The following is a 23,659-nucleotide window of genomic DNA, read 5'->3' as shown; positions in this document are numbered from 1 at the left end:
GATGGGGACAGACATCCAACATGGGGGGGGGAAAATACCAATTTGAGCCTCCTGTGCTTCACCAGTTTTCTTTGCTCTAACATTGATCTTCAACATCCTTCACTCAGAACTCTGGAAGTCCCCCCCTAAACCTTTCTCTTGTTTTAGTCGCTCCCTAACATCTCCCTCTTTCACAAAGTGTTTTGTCACCTGTCCCAATATCTCTTTATGGGGCTTGAGGCCAGAGTTTTCCCGATGACACTGCTGTGAAGTGCCTTGTGAGGCTGCAAATGCTCAAGGTGCTATGTGAATGAAAATTGTTGCTTTTCAATTCCAACTCCCAGCTTTTCACTATCTGTGGCGAGACAAAAGCAGAGTTAACATTTCAAGTCCAATATGAGACGAGATCGGAGCGATTCCGAAGAAGAATCAGATTATAGTCAAAGGTGGTGGAGTTGGCATGCAAGATGATGGGAGGAATTCCATGGGATCTTGGCAGAAGGCTGGATACAAGACCAGGAGCGGGATTCTCCGCCGGCAGGATGCTCCGTTTTGCCGGCACCCAGAGGTTTCCCTAGAAAATGGAGGGGAATATTTGGAGAGCTGCCAAAAGTCATCAACAGCTCTCCAAATGTTCTAGTCCCGCCTGTGACAATGCCTGCTGGTGTCAGAGACAGGAAATCCCAGGCTATACATTACTCCTGTTTCTCTCTCCACAGACCCGCTGAGTATTTCCAACACTTTCTGTTTTTATTTCAGATCTCCAGCATCCGCAGTATTTTGCGCTTATCTCAGTTTTTGAACCTTCCTCATTTCTTTCCTTGCATTTTTTAAGATTATCAGTAGATGCATGAAACGTGGAACAAATGAATACATTGGGGTGGTTTTTCAGCAATTTGAAGCCGTGAACATTTTAAAAATTAATTTGTCGGGTGTGGGCATCACTGATGGTGAGCTGCCTTCTTGAACCGCTGCAGTTCGGGCAGCATGGTAGCACAAGTGGCTAACGCTTCACAGCGCCAGGGTCCCAGGTTCAATTTCCCGCTGGGTCACTGTCTGTGCGGAGTTTGCATGTTCTCCCCATGTCTGCATGGGTTTCCTCAAGGTGCTCCGGTTTCCTCCCACAGTCCAAAGATGTTAGTTGGATTGGCCGTGATAAATTGCCCATAGTGACCAAAAAAGGTTAGGAGGGGTTATTGGGTTACGGGGATAGGGTGGAAGTGAGGGCTTAAGTGGGTCGGTACAGACTCAATGGACCGAATGGCCTCCTTCTGTACTGTATGTTCTACACCCACAGTGCTGTTAGGGAGGGAATTCCAGGATTTTGACCCAGCAGCCGGGAAGGAACGGTGATATATTTCCAAGTTTGGAATGTGAGTGACTTGGAGGGGAACCTCCAGGTGGTGTTCCCATATGCCTGCTGCTCGTGTCCTTCTAGATGGTAGCAGTCATGGGTTTGGTAGGAGCTGCCGAAGGAGTTTTGGTAAGTTCCTGCAGTGCATCTTATAGCTGGTGTACACGGCTGTCACTGTTTGTCAGTGATGGCAGGATTGAATGCTTGTGAAATGAAAAATGAAATCGCTTATTGTCACGAGTAGGCTTCACTTAAGTTACTGTGAAAAGCCCCTAGTCGCCACATTCCGGCGCCTGTCCGGGGAGGCTGGTATGGGAATCGAACTGTGCTGCTGGCCTGCTTGGTCTGCTTTAAAAGCCAGTGATTTAGCCCAGTGAGCTAAACCAGCCCCTGGAAAGGGTAGCAACCAAGCAGGCTCCTTTGTCCTGGATGGTGTCAAGCTTCTTGAGTGTTGCTGGAGCTGCACTCATCCAGGCAAGTGGAGAGTATTCCATCACACTCCTGACTTGTGCCTGTAATTGGTGGACAGGCTTTGAGGGGACAGGAGGTGAGTTACTCACCATAGGATTCAGAGCTTTTGACCTGCCCTGGTAGTTCCATTATTAGTATGGCTGTTCCAGTTCAGTTTCTGGTCAATTGAAACCCCCAGAATGTTGATTGTGGGGGATTCAGTGATGGTAATGCCATTGACTGTCAAGGGGCGATGGTTAGATCCTCTCTTGTAGGAGATGTTCATTGTCCGGCACTTGTGTGCTGAGAATGTTACATGCTACTTGACTGCCCAAGCCTGGAGATTGTTCAGGTGTTGTTGCATTTTGCTATAAACTCCTCTATTATCTGAGGAATCATGAATGGTGCTGAACATTGTGCAGTCATCTGGGAACATCCCCAATTCTGACCTTGTAATGGAGGGAATTAATTATGAAGCAGCTGAAGATGGTTGAACCCAGGACACTACCCTGGTAAATTCCTGCAGTGATGTCCGAGAGTGGAGATGATTGACTTGCAAGCACCACAGCAACATTCTTTTGTGCCAGGTATGACTCCAACCAGCGGAGAGTTTTCCACCTGATTTCTATTGACACATGTTTTACTGGGGTTCCTTGATACCATACTCGGTCAAATGCTGCCTTGATGTCAAGGGCAGTCACTCTCACCTCACCTTTGGCTTTTCACTCTTTTGCCATGTTTGAACCAAGGCTGTAATGAGGTCAGGAACTGAGTGATCCTGGCGGAACCCAAACTGAGAGTCAGTGAGCAGGTTATTGCCAAGTGCCACTTGATAGCACTCTTGATGACATCTTCCATCACTTTGTTGATGATTGAGAGTATACTATCTGGTGGTAGTTGACTGTGTTGCATGTGTTCTGTTTCTTGTGTATAGGAGATACCATATTTTCCATATTGCCGGGTAGATGCCAGGGTTGTCGCTGCACTGGAACAGCTTGGCTAGGAGTGCAGCAAGTTCTGAAGTACAACTCTTTAGGAATTTTGCCAGAACATTATCAGAGCCCATAGCCTTCGCAGTATCCAGTGCCTTCAGTCGTTTCTTGACATCACGTGGAGTGAATCAATTTGGCTAAAGTCTGACATCTGTGATGCTGGGGACTTCTGGAGGAGGCCGAGATGGACCATCCACTTGACACTTCTGGCTGACGATTGTTGCAAATGCTTCAACCATATATTTTGCACAGATGTCAGATCACAGATGTCTTATTTGACTAGAAACTAGAACAGAGTCCAGAGTCAAGGGTGAAGACTGCGTTCTTAGAATATTAAAGACAAGTAAAGTAGATGGAGAAAATTGAACAGCTTATGAGCTCAGAGAATAATAACAAACCCTTGCAGTAGTAGTCCAAGAACTGAAGCTTGAGAATGATGGAAGTTTAGAATGAGTTCAGAGAGAAGGAGTTGTACCTGAGATCACAGGATTAAGAAGCAGACTTGGAACATTGGACTGATCCTGATTAAAGAAACACCAAAGGCAATAGGAACTGCAGGGACAAGTGAAATCGAGCCAAGATGTTTGAAAGGCAATGTGCCAAGTAAGTAGGCTAGGTCAGTCATAACTCGAACGAGAGCAAATGAGAAAGCTCAGAGAATGCTGGGACTTGGATTTGCAAAGTATGTGAAGTTACCTAGCAAGGGAAATGAAACAAGAAGCTGTAATTGGGAACAGGACTAGTTTATAATTTGTTAAAGTCAAATTGTGTGTGGTTAGAGTGGGAGTGATAGATAAACATTGCAAGTTTAACATAAAAGATCACCTCTAATGTTCCCTAAATGTTCAACCAATTAGCTTGGCATGGGCTATGAAGATGACAGCTATGTCACAGTGAGTTATGCTCTTGCCTCTGGACCAAATGTCAGTGGGATCAAGTCCAAATTTAGAGACTTGCACATAAAATTGAGGCTAACATTCCAGTGCGACATGGAGAAAGTGCTGCACTTTTGAATAAAGGAATGGGAGTTCTCCCTTGTGTCTTGGCCAGTATTTGTCCCTCAATCAACATCAAAAACAGTGTATCGGGTCATTTTGGGGGAGTTGGTGGCATAGTGGTAATGTTAGCTTAGAAATCCAGAAAAAGAGGTGAATGATCTGGAAGCATGGATTGAAACCCCCAACACAGCTATGTGTAGCATTTTCCTTCAATAATTCAATCCAGAATGTAAAGCTGGTCTTGCTAATGGTGATCATGACAATTAGCATTGACGGTTACAACACCATTTGGTTCAGCAGTGTCCTTCAGGGAAGGAAATCTGCTGTCCTTACCTGGTCTGACCTAATGTGACTCCAGACCCACAGCAATAACAGTTCCTAACCACCCTCCGATATTGGCAAGCAAGGCACTCAGTTCAAGGACTGCGGGACACACTTATTCAATTTAGCCCTTTGAAGGATTTTGTTATTTCCCACATTAAAATAGACATTGAGAGATTTTCATACAAATTCAAATTTAGCAGATGTGTCTTTGTCTAGCAATAATGTTGTCCGCTATTGAACCCATCAAATAAAGCAGTGCGTTAACTTGTTCAGCATTTGTCTTTTTATCCAGACATGAAGCAATCCTGTGTCTAGTGAATCTTTTATCCTCAATGTCCCCAATCATGTGATTGATATGGACTGTGGATAAGTCCAAATTGATCTGGAAGAGTGGATTTCTGCTCCCTGGGAAAAATTTTAAAGTGTAGGTTCAGCTTTAAGAAATTGGTGAAATTCAAGTTGTTCGTTTGAAGACAAAGGTTTTACCACTGCTTGTTGGTTTTGGCAGGAGTGAAATGGTGCTCACGTTCAGTCTCGAGAACATTTTAAACAATGGCTGCTTGGATCGACGGGCTACAAACTTCTCCATTTCAGGGCTATTCTTTAGTGTCACGACAAATTTGAAACCTGCCCTTTTCTGGTCTTTTAAGTTGATTCTTTAGACATGGTTCTTCTGAATTAATTAATTAAATTAGTTTTCCCTTTCTCGTAGTGAGCTGCACTGCCATGTGTTCAGCACCGACTTGGGAATCTGGTTTTCCCAATGTAGTTTTTAAATGGCAATTTCCCCTTTAAGGGATGAAACTTAAGCTTGAATTTGCCGCAGCCTACTAGTGTTTTAAGCCCCCCCCCCCCCCCCCCAACCCCGCGCTGCGCATGTCCAGCCAATCAGCAGCGCGTTCAGTGCTGGGCTGCATAATATTGTTTGAAAGTTTCTCAGGACTTACTGTTTAGAATTATATAATCCCTACAGTGGGCTTGACCGCCAAGGCTTTTCAGCCCTTTGTCTTTGCAATGCATGGTGATCTCTCGCCTCCTCTCCACCTCGAGTACCACTGCCTCGAGTGCCCTGTCAGGAAATCTTGGGGATCCCTCATCAACATTGCCCCATTCTTCAATATTTTCCGTCGAAATCATTTTTGGGACAACTTCGCGAACCTGCTCCAACCACAATGCACCTTCCCCTTTAAGAGATGGAACTTAAGCTTGAACTTGCCGCAGTCTACTAATGTTTTAAGCCCCCCCTCCGTTGCCCATGTCCAGCCAATCAGCAGTATGTTCAGCACTGGGCTGCACACTACAATTATTGAAATAAATGTAAACCGCAGACATCAGAAGCAATAGGCACAGGATTATCCCACATAGTGGCCTCCCCCCAGCCTGTCCAAGCAAGGCTTGTGATTACCCACATGGCTCTTGCCACATTTGCTTCCATTCCCCCTGGTCTAGTTTGTTTCAATTGGGATTGGACACATGCTGTCCATCGTACATCTGAAAACACCTTCATCATCAACAGACAAACTTAAGGGATTTAAGGAGAGAAACATAAACATAAAAAAGCCCATCCTGAGTGGACAGTGTGTTAGTGTGTTGATATCATTAAAGCCTTTGTGCTTCGGGAGCAGTTTTAGGGCAAACGTAATTAGTGTTCCATTAACACTGCAGCAGAGATTCAGCACACAATTCGACAAGTTACTGGACAGTCTGTAAAAAATTGAAATTCTCGAATCAAGCAACAAGCAAGGTTAGTTAAAGCAGTCCCAGCCTGTCAGCAGGTAGTGGCTGTGCCGTCCTCCTTGCTCTCCCTACTGACCCTGTGCCCCCTGGTGGAGGTTCCAAAGGTTCTGCATACAATGGTCTCTGTCATGCAGGAACCAATGAGGAGTAAGAGCACAACATTGACACTGAGCACCGAGCGCACAGTCTCCTCCACTGACAGAGTGGTCAATCTCATGGAGGGACAGTTCCAGGAAAGGAATCTGGGGCTCCTGGGGCTGTCCTCAGAATGCAGTCCAACACACCCTTCTGAAGGACACTGCCAGTGTGCGAGATGGAACAGGAAACCTAGCCCCTCGGCTGCGAAGGTCCAAAGGTAGATCACACTGATGAACAAGCTGCCTGTTGTCTCTGTAGCCTCCTCTCACTGCACTCCAGACAAGGGTCGCAGATCGTCCAGCCCTCAGTCAGTGACTGCGCTACCTTCTGAGGCCATGGTGACTGACGGGTGCCCAGCTATGTTTCTGGGCGCAGCATGCTTTGGCCCTGCCAGCCAGAGAACAGTATTCAAGATCATCAGGGCCAACACAGTGCCAGGGACCGGGTTCGATTCTGACCTCGGGTGACTGTGTGTGGAGTTTGCACATTCTCAGTGTTTGCAGGGGTTTCTTTTGAGTGCTCCGGTTTCCTCCCACAGTGCAAAGGTGTGCAGGTGGATTGGCCATGATAAATTTTAGGGTTAGGTTGCAGGAATAGGGTGGAGGATTGGGCTTGGGTGGTCTTTCAAAGAGTTACTGCAGACTCTAGAGGATATAGATATAGAACAGTACAGCACAGAACAGGCCCTTCGGCCCTCAATGTTGTGCCGAGCAATGATCACCCTACTCAAACCCACGTATCCACCCTATACCCGTAACCCAACAACCCCCTCCCCATACCTTACTTTTTTTTGGACACTACGGGCAATTTAGCATGACCAATCTACCTAACCCGCACATCTTTGGACTGTGGGAGGAAACCGGAGCACCCGGAGGAAACCCACGCACACACGGGGAGGACGTGCAGACTCCGCACAGACAGTGACCCAGCCGGGAACCGAACCTGGGACCCTGGAGCTGTGAAGCATTTATGCTAACCACCATGCTTCCGTGCTGCCCATGAATGGCCTCTTTCTGCACTGAAGGGAATCTATGAACTGCAGAGCCAGCAATCTGTCCCCTATCCCACTGCCACTATGGGGCACTAAAACACAGAACCCAAAAGCGTAAGATTAAAGCACCATGAGCGCAAGTTGGGATTATCATGGGTGCCAATTCTTTCATTCCATCAGTGTGCTGTATGTGTGACAGTCAAAATACCAAGGCCAAAGGGCCTCTTCTGTATTTCAGACTCAATGACTCTATATAATGTTTTATACCTTGCTCACAACTCTGGTGAAGATATAGATCAAGAATTTGTTTCAATACCTTCCATAGATGCAGGCCTCATCAGTGCTTAATAATAGAAGCAGAGGCAGCAAACTACATTACTTAGGTGTGAGGTTGCATGGGGGTCATGGCATTCTCCTAAATGTATGTGAAGGACGCAGAGTCTTGCAGTCAGATGGAAGAAAAGCCTTGGCAGATCAGTTAGGAGCATTGAATCAAGGTTTCCTTGGTGTCCCTGTCTTCCTGATGGTTCCTCATGTCTGGCTCCTCAAAATCACCCTATGCCTGCCCGGGCTCCTGCTCAGATCCAATTACAGATCCATTTGCCTGAGGCATGGAGCTGTCTTGATATCCTCATCCTCAAGTGGGTCAAAGAGAACAAAGAACAAAGAAAATTACAGCACAGGAGCAGGCCCTTTACCCCTCCCAGCCTGCGCCGATCCAGATCCTTTATCTAAACCTGTTGCCCATTTTCCAAGGATCTACTTCCCTCTGTTCCCCACCCATTCATATATCTGTCCAGATGCATCTTAAATGATGCTCTCGTGCCCGCCTCTACCACCTCCACTGGCAAAGCATTCCAGGCACCCACCACCCTCTGCGTAAAAAACTTTCCACGCACATCTCCCTTAAACTTTTCCCCTCTGACCTTGAAACCCTTGTAATTGACACCCCCACTCTTGGAAAAAGCTTGTTGCTATCCACCCTGTCCATACCTCCTTACCAATGACAGGTTCTGCAGAGCACAACGATAAACATCACTCACTCTGGAGGGGACTGCAGAGCTTCTCGGGAACGGTCCAGGCAATGGAACCTCATTTTCAGTAGCCCTTCTCCCAACCACCACCTTTGTGGAGGTGACTATGACTATCCATTTTCTGCCTCGGTTCTCGGCTCCCGGAGTGGTGTCATGGTCGACCTTCTCAATGGACACCCTTTCTCAGCCAGCAACCAATCATCCAGCCGAGCTTAAATAACAGACAGCCTTGGCACTTGGGAGTGTCGCATCACGGGAACTGCCTGGCACCTTGGACAGACTTTCTGAATCTGGGTCCTGTAGTCACATACTATCAGCACATTCGTGGAATGGTAAGCCAACCTATTCACACAGGCATCTGGCTGATCTGCTGGAGCCTTGATGGTCACATGAGTTCAGTCTGTGGCAAGCTGGATGCGATGGAACCTAGAAATAGCAGCAAAGCATCTGGCTCACTTAGCCTGGGTGGTTTAGTCCATCTGGGAATGAATGAATGTGCCGACCTGTCTGAACAGACCGTCAGTTATGAGCTTGTTGCCATTATGGACAGATGATTGGGATACTCTGCGCTGATCCCCCACAGACCATTGGAATGATCCGGCTGTGTAAAGATTGAGGGCTACTGTGGCCTTCAGAGCCACCGGCATTAATGACACAGTTGGGCAGCACGGTAGCATAGTGGTTATCACAGTTGCTTCACAGCTCCAGGGTCCCAGGTTCGATTCCCAGCTGGGTCACTGTCTGTGCGTAGTCTGCACGTTCACCCCGTGAGTTTCCTCAGGGTGCTCCGGTTTACTCCCACAGTCCACAGATGTGCGGGTTAGATGTACTGGCCATGCTAAAATTGCCCTTAGTGCCCAAAAAAGGTTAAGTGGGGGTTACGGAGATAGGGTAGATACGTGGGCTTGAGTAGGATGCTCTTTGTAAAAGAACAAACAACAAAGAACAAAGAAAGTTACAGCACAGGAACAGGCCCTTCGGCCCTCCCAGCCTGCGCCGATCCAGATCCTTTATCTAAACCTGTCCCCTATTTTCCAAGGTCTACTTCCCTCTGTTCCCCGCCCATTCATATATCTGTCTAGATGCATCTTAAATGATGCTATCGTGCCCGCCTCTACCACCTCCGCTGGCAAAGCGTTCCAGGCACCCACCACCCTCTGCGTAAAAAACTTTCCACGCACATCTCCCTTAAACCTTCCCCCTCTCACCTTGAAATCGTGACCCCTTGTAATTGACAGCCCCAATCTTGGAAAAAGCTTGTTGCTATCCACCCTGTCCATACCTCTCATAATTTTGTAGACCTCAATCAGGTCCCCCCTCAACCTCCGTCTTTCCAACGAAAACAATCCTAATCTACTCAACCTTTCTTCATAGCTAGCACCCTCAATACCAGGCAACATCCTGGTGAACCTCCTCTGCCCTCTCTCTAAAGCATCCACATCCTTCTGGTACTGTGGCGACCAGAACTGCATGCAGTATTCCAAATGTAGCCTAACCAAAGTCCTATACAACTGTAACATGACCTGCCGACTCTTGTACTCAATACCCCGTCCGATGAAGGCACGCATGCTGTATGCCTTCTTGACCACTCTATCAACCTGCGTTGCCACCTTCAGGGTACAATGGACCTGAACTCCCAGATCTCTCTGTACATCAATTTTCCCCAGGACTCTTCAATTGACCGTATATTCTGCTCTTGAATTAGATAGAATTGTATGGGCGAGTGCAGACTCGATGGGCTGTATGCCCTCCTTCTGCATTGTAAATTCTATGATTCTATGAGATGGAGGCACCTCTAGTCCAATCATGCATCATAACAATGACAAGGCATCCCCAGAAAGGCGGGACCTTGTGCTGTCCTGGACCTCGTACATGTTGAGGTAGCTGGATCTATGTCTGTGCACTCTGGCAGCAGGATAATGGTGTGTTCTGCAGTGCCATCCGTCTTGCCCTCCTTGCTGACCCTGCACCGTCTGTGTCTGCGCCTCTCCTCCCACTGGTCTCTTCCTGCGATGCTGCCTGCAGACATCTGGTCTTCTCTCCTTTTGACCCCTCTTTTCTTAAGAGGGCGAGGTTCCCCAGCAGTGTACACATTCCCCAATGCAGATGGCACTTCCCCTGAGGACCGCAATGGGCAGAAATGCTCCAAGAGTTGACAAAACAAAAGAATTTTCCAAACAGGGATAACAAAGCAAATACTCAGAAGAAGATAGCAGAAAAGGGCTGAAATCTCAAGACTAAAGCAACAACGGACTCCCAGCAACTCACCCAGCCAAAGTTCCAACCCCTTTTATCCTGCCCTTGGGTGAGAAAAGTGAAAAAACAAGATAGCCACCTGCCCATGTTGCCCACGCACCAGCTGAAAAATTATACAGGCAATGGAAACTTTCAGTCAATTGCCCTTTCATTTCATTTCATTTCCTTTTATGTGCCTTAACTCGCTGATTAAGTGTCGACGAATGCACTTCTGCCTCCTGTGAGCGCCCGCCAACCAAAATATCACGTTCGACCTCTTCTCGTGCTATTTCAGATTCTTCTGGGTCGGAAGCATGTCCAGAAAATAACACGTGAAATTCTGGCCTTTCCGTATAAAATGTTGTGATAGTTTGAACTTTGAAATTCTTGCATTTGTCCTGGTGAATGTAAGACATGTCTCTCTTTGTCAACAATATGCAAATTCTATACTACCAAGTGACTGAGTGCGAACTGTTAGGGGATTAGACTAGCAGAGGGCATGAGTTTGAACCCTGCCACGTTCAGTTAGCAAATCGAATGTTGCTCTTCTGATAATTTGCGGTATCAGGCCGAAAACCGATCATTGAAGCTGCTAGGTCATCATAAAAACCCAACTGATTCATTGATCATCTTTCGGGAAGGGAATCTGCTGCCCTTGTCCTTGTCTGATCTAGCTCTGGCACCAATCCTGGAGCAGTTAAGAATGGGAAATAAGTGAAAATCCCAAGAATGCAAGAGATTGGAAGTTGGACAACTTACCATTGAGCGAAAGGTTGCTCAAAGTTCTTCCCTCAGACAGCCTACTGGACATTTTGAGGGGGTGTCCAGCATAATGAGCATGGGTATTGTAGTCAGTCTGGCCCCGTGACCCATCAAATCCATCAAATATCTCTGTGCCCAGAACAGTGGAAGTGCCAGAACAGTACGGGGTGTTACTGCCTCAGAATCAGGGCCACTGGAGTTCACAGCACATCTTCAGCAAGCTCAGCCCCTGTAACCATGGAGATAAAGCAGAGGGAGTCCCACAGCATCATCAACTCCTTTAGGGAATGCCCAACAAATTAAGTGTCAAGCAGCGGCACTTCCAAACATCTTCTGAGGCTCATTGTTTATTGCTGCCTCAGGCCTCTCTCAAACACAAGGCCCCACCAGCATCCCTAATAAGATTGGCTTTTTGGGCTTCCCGCTTGGCAATGTCTCCCGTTGGACTGTTTTTATCCACCTTCAAAGTGTTTCATCTGTGCATGCTGTTGTGGAAACAACGGATAAAGGAAACTTTCTCTCTTTGCTTCCTATATCTGCAATAGCAGGAGTCTCCTCCCATTGACTGACCCCTGCGAGGTTTGAAGCAATATTTGGATTCCGATTCCAATTCTTCCTTCCACTCTGCCCCTCCATCTCCACCCCACCCCATGCGCAGGCACAATTCTGGGGCCTGGTGGGAAATGGGGGGACTGGGGTGTGTTATTGATTCATATATTGTTTTGATGTTTTAAGTTTCCTCAGAGATTCTATTTACTTTGATACAGTATCGCTTTGAGGGACTGCCTTTTAATTTATCCCTCAACTTGCTGATTTAGTCCATTTGGTTAACCCCAAAAAAACCACAATTCTGTATGAATCATCTTCCTGTTCTACTAAAATCTTTAATGAGCGGTGCTTTCGATTGCACGGCAACAAAATGGTGGGAATCACCTCCTTCCCAAACCAATTATTACACTGCTGGGATATTTAAAGTATGTAGCTGTGGGAGTGAAATATTGGGGTGCAGGCCCTCACTTGAACAGATCTCCAGTGGTCAGAATTAGCAAATGAATTGTGTGAACTATACAGCTGATTCATTGCAGAGCCAGAAGAGGTTTTCACTCTTGCAGCTGTAGCATGGTGCACCGTGGCTTCAGTGTATGCTTTACTGTAACAATCCACCAAGATTTTCACAGAACCTTCCAAACTCACTGGGCTGGATTCTCCGCAGCCCCGTGCCGAAAATCCGTTTGGCGCGATGGCGGAGAATCAACACATGCACCAAAATCAGGCCCAGCGGGGCACCGGAGATTCTCAGAGGCCCAAGAATTGGCAATTTCACGATTTACTTTGCGCGACTGGGGGGGCGATTGCAAGAGACCAGCCCAGCGATCCTCCGCTCCCGTCCGGCTGAGTTCCCAACAGCATGAAACTAACATGCTATGGCCAGACGTAATTCTCGCGTGGTGGCTGCAGACTCAGTCCGCGGCTGCCCTGGTGGGGGGCAGGGGGATCGGGCACCGAAGGGGGGCCTTATGGGCGGCTGGGGGAGAGATCAGGCCGGTCGGACCCTCGGGCGCGCGGCAGATCGGGGAGGGGCCTACATCTTCCAGATGCCTCCGCGGTCCGTGTCCGCCATGGCACTCGGCGCAGCCACTGGAGGCTGCCTCCGTGTGCATGCGTGGACTCGAAACCGGAAGTGCAGAGCCCGTATCTGCAGCCAAAGCTGTGTGAACTACCCTGGGTCCTGCTAGGCCCCTGAAGGTAGGTGAATTGGCTTGTATCTTTTTCAGGAAACTCGGGAGTGTAACGCCAGTGTTTTTACGCAGGCGTGGGGACATAGCCCCATTTTGGGAGAATCCAGCCCCACTATCTCCAATACCGAGGAGGAATGAGGATCGGGGAGAATATCGTCCTTTCTGTAGACCGTGTGGTCACGTGATGGGGCGGTTACTTAACATGTCACTTGAAGAGAGTGTGGGAGCTCTCGCTGGAGCACGGGCAGAGCAGAAGTATGTGGAGTTGCTCAGACTATTGAATAAGCTGTTGCTGTTCCATGTAGTTGGTCACGAGTTATTGGAACCCAGCACTTCTACATGGAGTCAGGAGTTGGCAGTATGGCACCAGATCTTCGGCACACCGAACCGCTCATGTTCGATGAGGACATTAGGAATAGTTGGGCAAAGTTTGAGAAGGAGTGGCACAACTACTGCGGTGCCGAATTATCTGACAAATCAAAAAAGATAACATACTTGCCCTTTCCTGTACCTCGCAGGCCCCAAGGCAGTCAAGAAGTTTGAACCATCTGTATTTCAAATGGAGGAGGAGAAAACGGACCCTGAAATAATTTAAAATAAGTTTCAAAACATTTGCCTTCCAGTGAAAAATATAATACTCAACAGGCACGCAATTATCTCACTAAACAAAAGAACAGATGAATTAATACACTCCTAAATGGCAAGCTTGAAAATCTTAGCGAAAAAATGTGCATTTGGCAACCCTTACCAATGAGTCAGTCAGGGATTGAATAGTCTGTGAGATCCATAGTGGTCCTGCCCACAAGCAGCTGCTGTGAGAGAAATATTTGACATTACAATTAGCCGTCAGCATCTGAATGCTAAACAAACAATCTGAAAAAAGCAGCAAGAAGTTTAGATGGGAGAGAGAAGTTTTCACAGTAAAGGGCATGCCCTGCCCCAAATGGAGTGGCTATCACCCTCAGATCAGAACAGTCTGTTCGATGTATTGTAAATGCTGCAATAAATGTGGCAAGTGGAATCATTTTATAAAGTGCTGCTGATCGAAACCACGGCAGCGATCTTTTGCCATTGGCACATTCCAGCCGATCAGTTCTCCAAGGTTAGGAGCATGGGGAACTGGAGGTCTGGGAACTGAGCAGCAGGGTAGCACAAGTGGATAGCACTTTGGATTCACAGCACCAGGGTCCCAGGTTCGATTCCCCGCTGGGTCACTGTCTGTGCGGAGTCTGCACGTTCTCCCCGTGTCTGCGTGGGTTTCCTCCGGGTGCTCCAGATTCCTCCCAGAGTCCAAAGACGTGCAGGTTAGGTGGATTGGCCATGATAAATTGCCCTTAGTGACCAAAAAGGTTAGATGGGGTTACTGGGATACGTGAGGGCTTAAGTGGGTCAGTGCAGACTTGATGGGCCGGATGGCCTCCTTCTGCACTGTATGTTCTATGTCAGCCAGAGCAATCAAACCACTGAGCCTCCAACAAACTCTACTGTGAGGGGAAAGGGAAAATGCTGGAAAATCTCAGCAAGCCTGGCAGCATCTGTAGGGAGAGAAAAGAGCTAAGGTTTCGAGTCCGATGACTCTTTGTCAAAGCACTGTGTGGGTGTCAACACCATCCCAGAAAAGAGTGAGATTTTCACCACATCAAACATGATTTTCAGGAACTCAGGACTGAAGGTAAAGATTGACGCTGGAACAAAGTTTAACACATTGCCCAGCTGAATGTTACGGGAACTAGGCCCATATGTGTCAGACTTTCATAATATACATCCAGGTATATGATGGAGTGCAGACAGGCAGTGATTGACACACAGAATTACCAGTGAGCACACAGAACACAGCAGCCAATCACCAGACAGGACACGACCACTATAAAGCCAGAGGGCACCAGTTTTGCCGCTCTCTCGGGATCCAGCCTCTGAGACAGTCAGAGCTCGTGAGCAGCAACTAGTACAAACACCATGTGATAGTCAGTTAGTCCTGGGCCATGCAGTTGCCATACCAGGCTGTGATGCAGCCAGATAGGATGCTTTCTATGGTGCATCTGTAAAAGTTGGTAAGAGTTAATGTGGACGTGCCGAATTTCTTTAGTTTCCTGAGGAAATATAGGCGTTGTTGTGCTTTCTTGGTAGTAGCGTCGATGTAGGTGGACCAGGACAGATTTTTGGTGATTGTCACATGCAGGCACATGCAGATTTGGAGGTCGTTACATGCAGACAATCATGAGGGGCCTGAGTCCCCTTGGGAATATCCCCACGAGCCCCGCATATTATTCACATCAGTGATGAACTAGCCATACAGGATAGACCGATATTGCGTTGCCAGTGGTTTGTCATCCCTATTGGTCTTCAGAGGTGCTTCACCCCGCAACTTCACCAGGGGCACCCCAGGTTGGAAGCAACTATATATAGGGACAAGTGTTCACTATACTGGCCATCACATGTACGCCGGCAAGGAGAGGGAAGTCTCCAGATGTGCATCATACAATGCACTGAAGCCCCTTCAAACAAAAGAATCACTGCACCTACGTGAGGTCTCAGATCTTCCACAGTCAATCACAGCAGTTGACATCTTCGAATGGAATGGAATGCCAAACAACATTTGGGCTTAGATGATTCCTATTCCAGATGGTTTGAACTCGATTTGCTGCCAAACATGATGGGTATCACATCCTCCCACTACATCTAGGTGTATTTTCAGGGTGAACATTAGAAGTTGATGCGGCCTGCTGCCTTGTTGCCTGAGGTGCCCTTGGAAGTTGGCCTCTGGAGGGCAAAATGGAATAATGTGAGCTGGACGCCTGATTGTTCAGAGGTCGATAACAATTGGCTGAGATCGGGATTGCGCCCAAGCCGGAAAGGATTCTGATGAGGACTGCCGGGGGGTGTGGTTTAAGGAGTATGCTGGGAGATCAGATCATGCTGCTGGGCCTCGGAGAATCACACTGATTTTCTCGCAGGAAATGATACAATGCCATTTTGGGGGAAATTTCCGTCTTTGTTCCAGGATTACGTAACAAACTAGTCTACAACTGGCCTTCATTTTTCTTCATTGACCTACAAAAAGTTGGGGGGACGGCATGCAGAAGGTGTTATATACTCTGCAACAGCTTAATCTGTGTTTCACCCTTTGTAAACAATTCTCTACTGTTAGCTGTTGAATCTGTATGTTATAAAATGATTTGTATACAATTGCTGTTCTTGCAAACTGTTATAGGCATGATCCACTGGCCACGCTGCAGCGTCTCGTGGGATCCAACACGATCTCATGAGACATTGCGATGTAATTTCCGCCCATTGTGGGCAGAATCACTTTTTGGTAAATCTGCATATTAGAGCGAGATAGTTAGTTTCCCTCCAATGTACAGATTTCCGATTTACCTGGGAATTTGGGATTCATCCCCTTTGTCTTGGTGAGCTCGGGTGAGCGCCATACAACATTGGTCCCCACAAACAGGGACCAGATGGAATGGCACTCGTGGAGGTCGCCCAGGGGATCGGAAGCCCCCAGCTGCATGCCCTTTGGGCAGGGTGGTGCTCTGGCACTAATGATGCCACCTGGATACACTGGCAGTGCTAACCTGGCACCTTGGCAGTGTCGGCCTGCCAGCCTGACAGTGCTGCCTGGTTGCCAGCCTGGCACTGCCAAGGTGCCCAGTTGGCACTGCCAGCTGACATCGGCACTGCCACGGTGTTAAGCTGGCACCTGCTGATCTCTCACTACACTGCAGAATTCCGGTGAGCACAGCTCCCCAGTGTACAAAATAGGACTATGTACGGCCCGTTCCCTGCTCTGCGAGCTTGGGGAAACACGCAACTAGATATGCTCGCTATGGGACTTTGGCCGGGATTCTCACCTACCCGGCGGGGCAAGGAGTACGGCGTACCGGAGTGGCGAGAACCACTCCAGTGTCGGGCCTCTCCAAAGGTGCGGAATTCTCGGCACCTTTTCGGGCCTAGGCCCGCGCCGGAGTGGCTCCCGCTCCGCCGACCGGCGCCAATGGCCTTTGGCGCCCCGCCGACTGGCGTCAGGGCTGTCCGAAAGGCCTTTGCTGGTTAGCGTGAGTCCGCGCATGCGCCGGAGCGTCAGCGGCTGCTGACGTCACCCCGGCGCATGCGCGGAGGAGCGGAAGAAAAAGAGTGCCCCCACAGCACAGGCCCGCCTGCCGATCGGTGGGCCCCGATCGCAAGCCAGGCCACTGTGGGGGCACCCCCTGGGGTCAGATCGCCCCCCCCCCCCCACCAGGACCCCGGGGCCCGCTTGCGCTGCCTGCTCCCGCCGACACCAGAGGTGGTTTAAACCACGTCGGGACTTCGGCCGATCACGGGCCGGAGAATCGCCGCGGGGGGCCCACCGACGGGCGCAGAGTGATTCCCGCCCCCGCCGATTCCCGGGTTGCGGAGAATTCCGGCCACGGTGGGGGCGGGATTTACGCCGGCCCCGGGCGATTCTCCGACCCTGCAGGGGTGTCGGAGAATTCCGCCACCTTTTATCTCAGTACCACGGGTTATCCCAACTTAAACGAGGAAGATGTAGACTGAGTGGTTATGTGATGACATGGTTACATGAAGGGTCATGTTACATAGCTCTATCCGGAGCACAGGCAGAGGACAAGCATGTTGAGCTGCTCAGACTAGTGAATGAGCTACTGTTGTTCTAAGTCCTTGGTCGCCAGGTTTTGGAACCCAGCACTTATACACCTAAAATCCCCTCCAACAACAAATTTTACGTATGATGTGAAACGTCTCAATCAGTTTCACAGGAACGCTATCAATTAAAACTTGACTCTGAGCCACATGAGGGATATTATGACAGCGGAACAAGAGCGGAACAGGATAGCGGAAGGTACAGCAGTAACGGAGTGATCAAAAATCAGATATCTGTAACAGGCTAGTATAAGAGACATAACATGTTGGCATTTGGAAATGCATCGTGGTTCTTCATTATTTTTGGGTCTAATCCTGGATTTGAACCCATAATAACAGTCCTGGAGCACTTTCACCTCATGGACTGTAGCGGATCAAGAAGGTGACTTGCCACAATCTTCTCAAAAGAAACTAGAATGGGCAAAAATTTCTGGCCTAGTCAGTGATTTGCAGATCCTATCAATGAATCAGATAAACAAATCTGCTCTGGAGAATTATGTCCAGTTTTGGTCACTGAGACATATGACAGGGATTCAAACTGTAGGAGCTTGACCAAGAGGAGCCACATCCCTAACATCAGAAGACTGAATGTTATGAGGAAGACAATGGAGAAATTGACTCTCCACGCTCAGAGAGGAAAGGGGTCTCATGGAATGAAAGGCTCAATCAGTACCTGTGCACAACTTCCGATTTTGCATTCAACAAGATCCCACTGTGGTGATATGCATCACTGTATATACACAAGGGGTTAATGTAAATACATGTAGACTAGATAAACACTAGAGGAAGCACCAAAGACATGACACACAGAGTTTCAACCAATAAGCCAGTAAGATAGGACACAAACAATGGGCATTCACGACACACACAGAGGTGACATCACCACAGGAGGGCATTATACCAACCCATATAAAAGGACACAGCACACATGCTCAGCCTCTTTCAGTGGAGACACTTTGTGAGTACACAGGGTTGATTTGAAACACATCACACCCACCACGTGGATTGTAGCAGACTGTTTCTTTAGTCTGAGTAGGTACAGCAGGATTAACAGGAGAGTCAAATCCAAGTAGGAGAATTGTTAACAGTTTAATAAATGTGTTAAAGCTATCTCCAAGTCTGAACCTTCCTTTGTCAGAGTGCACATCAAGCTTATGCTATGGCAAGAGCATAACAAAACATGGTACCATGGAGTGAACTGTTTAAATCCATATAGTTACAACTCAGCAAACAGTGACAACCAGCAACAGCAGCCAAGCAAGATGTTGTTCAAGATTCCGGTTCCACAGCAGCTCAGGTACCAAGGCAATCTCAGTGAAAACTGGCGTTGGTTCAGGCAGAGATTCAAGATCTACCTGGTAACCTAGATGACGTGGCGGATGCAGATAAAATAAAACTTCTACTTACCATCGCGGGTCCAGAAGCAGCTGAAATCTTCCAGACCTTCAAATACTCAAAGGGGCAAAACAAGAACGACTTCCAGGCAGTACTGGACAAATTCCAAGAATTCTGCGAGGAACATACAAGGAAAAACAGTAAAAGAGGCGCCAAAACTCACCACGAGGCGAAGGTAGGCTTTCCATTGAAGAAATCTGCAGTTTTCAATTGTAGCCATCTTGGTAAAGGTGCTGCACATGCGCAGTTGCGCGAGAAGCCGTGCATGCGCAATTGTGAAAAAGGGCCCAAGTAAAGCAATATGCGCATGCACAATCGCTTCCTACGCACTACGTCCCACGCTTCGTGATGTCAGATGCCCATGACCATGCCCACTTAAAGGGGAAATGTCCCAAAACGCGGAAAAAGTTTTAAAGCCGTAAAACCCGATTCTTTCACCTGGAACGACAGCACAATGCCTGAAATTCGACCAGTAGCTGAAAGCAGCCTCAGCAGAACCCTGCAACAAGCAGTTAACACTGCCCAAAGAGATGATACTGTTCTTGAAGACCATGACTCAGACCTTGAATTCTTCTTTGGACAACGCGAGCCCAATTCCAGCTCCGACACAAAACGTGATGATATGGTCTTGGAAGACAATGACTCAGACGAAGATTTCACCTTGGGATGTGGCTACCCCAGTACCAAATCCGAACCGCATCTAGACGTGTTGTACATTGACGACCACGACGACGAGTTCTTCGGATTGGGGAATCTTCAGCCCAGCATGTATGACATCCCGACTCGTGAGTGCAGGATTATGCTGCGGCCTGATCAAAGAGACAGAGAGCGGTACAAGCCCACAGAGAGCGGCCTGCTGCCACACAGAGAGTGGTCCACGCACCGCGAAGGGACCCGACTCCACACAGAGAGTGGTCCACGCACCACGAAGAGTCCCCGACTCCACACAGAGAATGGTCCATGCACCACGAAGGATCCAAGCCTCCACAGCGAGCTCGTGGACAGCCTCCACGATAGAAGCAACAAAAGACAACAAAGCACAGTCCTTGCATCAACAAGACCATGAGGGTCTAGCAACCTCCTCTGATCAACCATCAGCAGATGATGCTAGTCTACCATGCTCAAGTGCACAACAGAAAGACTATGACAGTCCATCATGCTCCAGTGAACAGCAAGAAGAGAATGACAGTCTACCACGCTCACGTGAACAACACAGCAACTATGACAGTCCACCCAGATTATTTCAGCCACCAGAAGAAGACTCTGACAGTCTACCCAGCTCAAGTGAATCACATGAAGACACTGAGGCTCCACCCACTGTATGTGCGACAAGTGACGACGGCATCCCACTTCCCATACAAGATGTGCAACGTGACATACCTCAGCTAGTGTGTACAGAGGCACTCGACACTCACAGTGAGACTACTGGTGACTCCGGTGACACCACATTACTTCAAACCTCATTCGCTCAAGCCTCTCCACAAGCAAATGCATTCCTGACCGTTTTGACTCCGGACGTGGAGCATCACGAAACTTCAGAAGATTTAAGTGAACCTGCAATGACTCCAGACGGGGAGCAGCGACAAGCCAAAGCTGATTCAAGTAAGCCGGACTTGACTCCAGATGGGGAGCACCGCAAACTCAGTGACGGCACGCTCAAGAAAACAGCAGATGCCACAAAGCACGCTGACACGAGTAACTGTGTGATGGACTCGTATTATCCACAGAGTGTGGTTCTTGAGTGCAACAAACACGACAACAAAATCAACCAACACAACAACGATATCAAAGACAACATCCATAAGCGTACCAGAGGCAACAGCGTCGACAACAAGCATGACAAAAACAACGCCACTGGAACTATGACTGGTACAACATGGTATGACTCTGCAAATGCGGGACACTGTTACTGCTCAGCTCAGTACAATGACATACCATGGCAGGACAATGCATCTTACCAATTCACGTTTGCTGCACTACCAACAGGCAACAAGGCTTTCAGTACAGATTGCATACATCACGACCACAAGCATCGGAAGAAATAAAAGGCTCCAAATTAGACAATGAAGTGATTTGACCACGTCTTGGTTCCTTACGCACAGGGACACTGATGGCGTTCACAAGGATATGCCACCATCAACATCACCACCTCACCAACCCAACAAGAAAGACACTCGACTATAATAATTAATGGATTTTGTACTCATACATATGATTTGGACTTATTGTTTAATGATCACTGTTATGATAACTTGTACAGAGCATCCCTTATCTACCTGTTTTTGTTCAATTTTCTTTAACACTGTACAGAAAATATGTAACACGAAAAAAAGGGGGATGTGGTGATCTGCATCACTGTAAATACACAAGGGGTTAATGTAAATACACGTAGACTAGATAAGCACTAGAGGGAGCACCAGAGACATGACACATAGACATTCAACCAATAGGCCACGACCAATGGGCATTCATGACACACACAGGGGTGACACCACCACAGGAGGGTATTACACCAACCTATATAAAAGGACACAGCACACATGATCTTTCTCTTTCCAGTGGAGACACTTTGTGAGTACACAGGGTTGATTTGAAACACCCACCACGTGGATTGTAGCAGACTGTTTAGTTACTCTGAGTAGCTACAGCAGGATTAACAGGAGAGTCGAATCCAAGTAGGAGAATTGTTAACAGTTTCATAAATGTGTTAAAGCTATCTCCAAGTCTGAACCTTCCTTTGTCAGAGTGCACATCAAGGAAGCAGCTTATGATACGGTAAGAGCATAGCAAAACACCCACAAGCAGCAGTGACCAGTCACACTGGTACCAGTTGTGGAGGGAGCGAGGCTGCTCGGGGAAACACAACTCAGGGGCAGGTTTAGCAAAGGGCTAAATCGCTGGCTTTGAAAGCAGACCAAGGCAGGCCAGCAGAGCGGGTTCAATTCCCGTACCAGCCTCCCCGAACAGGCGCTGGAATATGGCGACTAGGGGCTTTTCACAGTAACTTCATTTGAAGCCTACTTGTGACAATAAGTGATTATATTATTATATAGTATATATATTATATTCCAAAAATTCCTTACTTTTCAATAGAATCATTTATGTCTACCCACACCACCAGAACAAGTGAATAGAGCCTGAGTTTAATGTCCTTACTATCTAGAAGGCAGTCATCTAAAAGTAAATTCAAACGTACAGCTAATAGTTAAAAGAATGATGTGACAAGACATCCCGTTTTGAAATGTTGACTGTAACAAAAGACTAAACACTAAATGCACTATTGATTTTACACTGGCCAGGATTCTCCATTGCGAGTTCACCCCATTACCACTGCTCGTGAGGATGGAGAATTTGGTGCTGCCATTAACCTGCCATGAACGGAGAGAGAATATTGCCTGCTACCTTTGTTGACAACTTATACTTTAAACGACAGAACAGAATATTCCCACCTATTCAATTTTAGCCCAATTGGAAAAACTCACTTTGCTAGCATACATTGTTACGTTCTACTATTCTTCAATGTAAATGTGCCAATCAGTTACAAGGACTGGTGAAACAACAAGGTTGGTCCTTTATTTAAAGAAAAGACTACTGAGAGCCTATTATACACACATTTTACTTCTCGCCTTGCTGCTTACAGACTGCCCACATGTCACAGAGCTACATCATACTCCTCTAAATTGGTGTTGATTGGCAGTAGCTTCAGCCACGCACCCCTTCAAGGTTCAAGCACAGAATATTACCTCATTTATTCCTCACTAAACAGTCACCCTTAAAGAATCAAGCTATTTACATGACAGTAAAAGAAACTGCGTCTGAATGTACTTTAACACAGAGCAATGCATTTACAATTCTCTGAATTTGTTTGGTTTGTTTGCTCTGGTTTGCTTAGCTGTCCAGCTTTAATTATGATGAAAAAAGCAAATTACTGCAGACGCAGGAGTCTGAAACAAAAACAGAAAATTCTGGAAAGTCTCTGACAGCATTTGTGGAGAGAGAACAGCTAACGTTTTGAGTCTGGATGACTTCATCAAAGTTAGTTTTGATGCTCGTTATTTACGATGATCTTTGCTGGAGACGGATGTGCATTCCCAGAATGCTAATAAGGGTTTGCCTTGTTTGTGTTGTGTCTTAGGACATGTTCTAGCCACAGTCGGATCACTCGGTGTTTCCCGGTGGTATTGTTCTGATTTGGCATCTGTTTCATCTCATTGACCTGCTGCTCAGTGGTCGTACTTGATTTGATCTTGGTTCTGCAGTTGCGTGTTGTACTCGATCTTTCTATCCAACATTCAGGTTGGGCGATTTGATACTCACATGCCTGGGTATTATACATCCTCTCCTGTTTCTTTTTGAGCAATGCACCATGCACTACAAGGAGTATCAACGAGTGATGACTGGGGGCCTGCAGTTTGTCTGCCCTTGCCTGCTGAATCACAATTCCTCATTGGATTCCGCAGTACAACAAAGTTTGAAAGTTCCGAATGGGTACATGCATTGGTTCAAACAGCGCTGTGTAACTTGGTGACTAATGATCTGCTTTGCCGAGTTAGATTATCTTCCCTCAGTGAAAGCATAGGGTTTCAGGTGGCGCCTCTTGTTGTCTATGGTCCACACCATTGTTTACTACTATGATTGATGGTTATCAAACACATCGGTAGGCCTGTGATCCCTGGATCCATGGTTTCCACAATATAGCATCTCTGGGATGACTAGGGGTGAGTATTTCTTGAAATACTCGTATATAATGGCTCCTGGGGTGGAATCCCTGACTAATTGTATGTAGCGAGGTTGGCATCGGTTGGTCAAATCCTCACTTATCACTTCTCAGAGTACAGACATTCACTTGATCAGTTCAAAAGCCATTGGACGCAATGGTGGGGTGGGACG

General features: G+C 47.5%; 1 protein-coding gene across 2 annotated transcripts in view; it reads left to right on the top strand.

Annotated features, from left to right (window-relative positions):
* kirrel3a (kirre like nephrin family adhesion molecule 3a) overlaps nt 1-23,659 on the top strand; it is a 991,443-nt gene that overhangs the window by 932,057 nt on the left and 35,727 nt on the right. The gene's annotated exons all lie outside the window — the stretch shown is intronic.

This window comes from Scyliorhinus canicula, chromosome 19 (genome assembly GCF_902713615.1).
Source record: "Scyliorhinus canicula chromosome 19, sScyCan1.1, whole genome shotgun sequence".
Classification (NCBI taxonomy): domain Eukaryota; kingdom Metazoa; phylum Chordata; class Chondrichthyes; order Carcharhiniformes; family Scyliorhinidae; genus Scyliorhinus; species Scyliorhinus canicula.
Note: the sequence above shows the minus strand (reverse complement) of the source record. Positions and strands in the feature narration are given on the sequence as shown.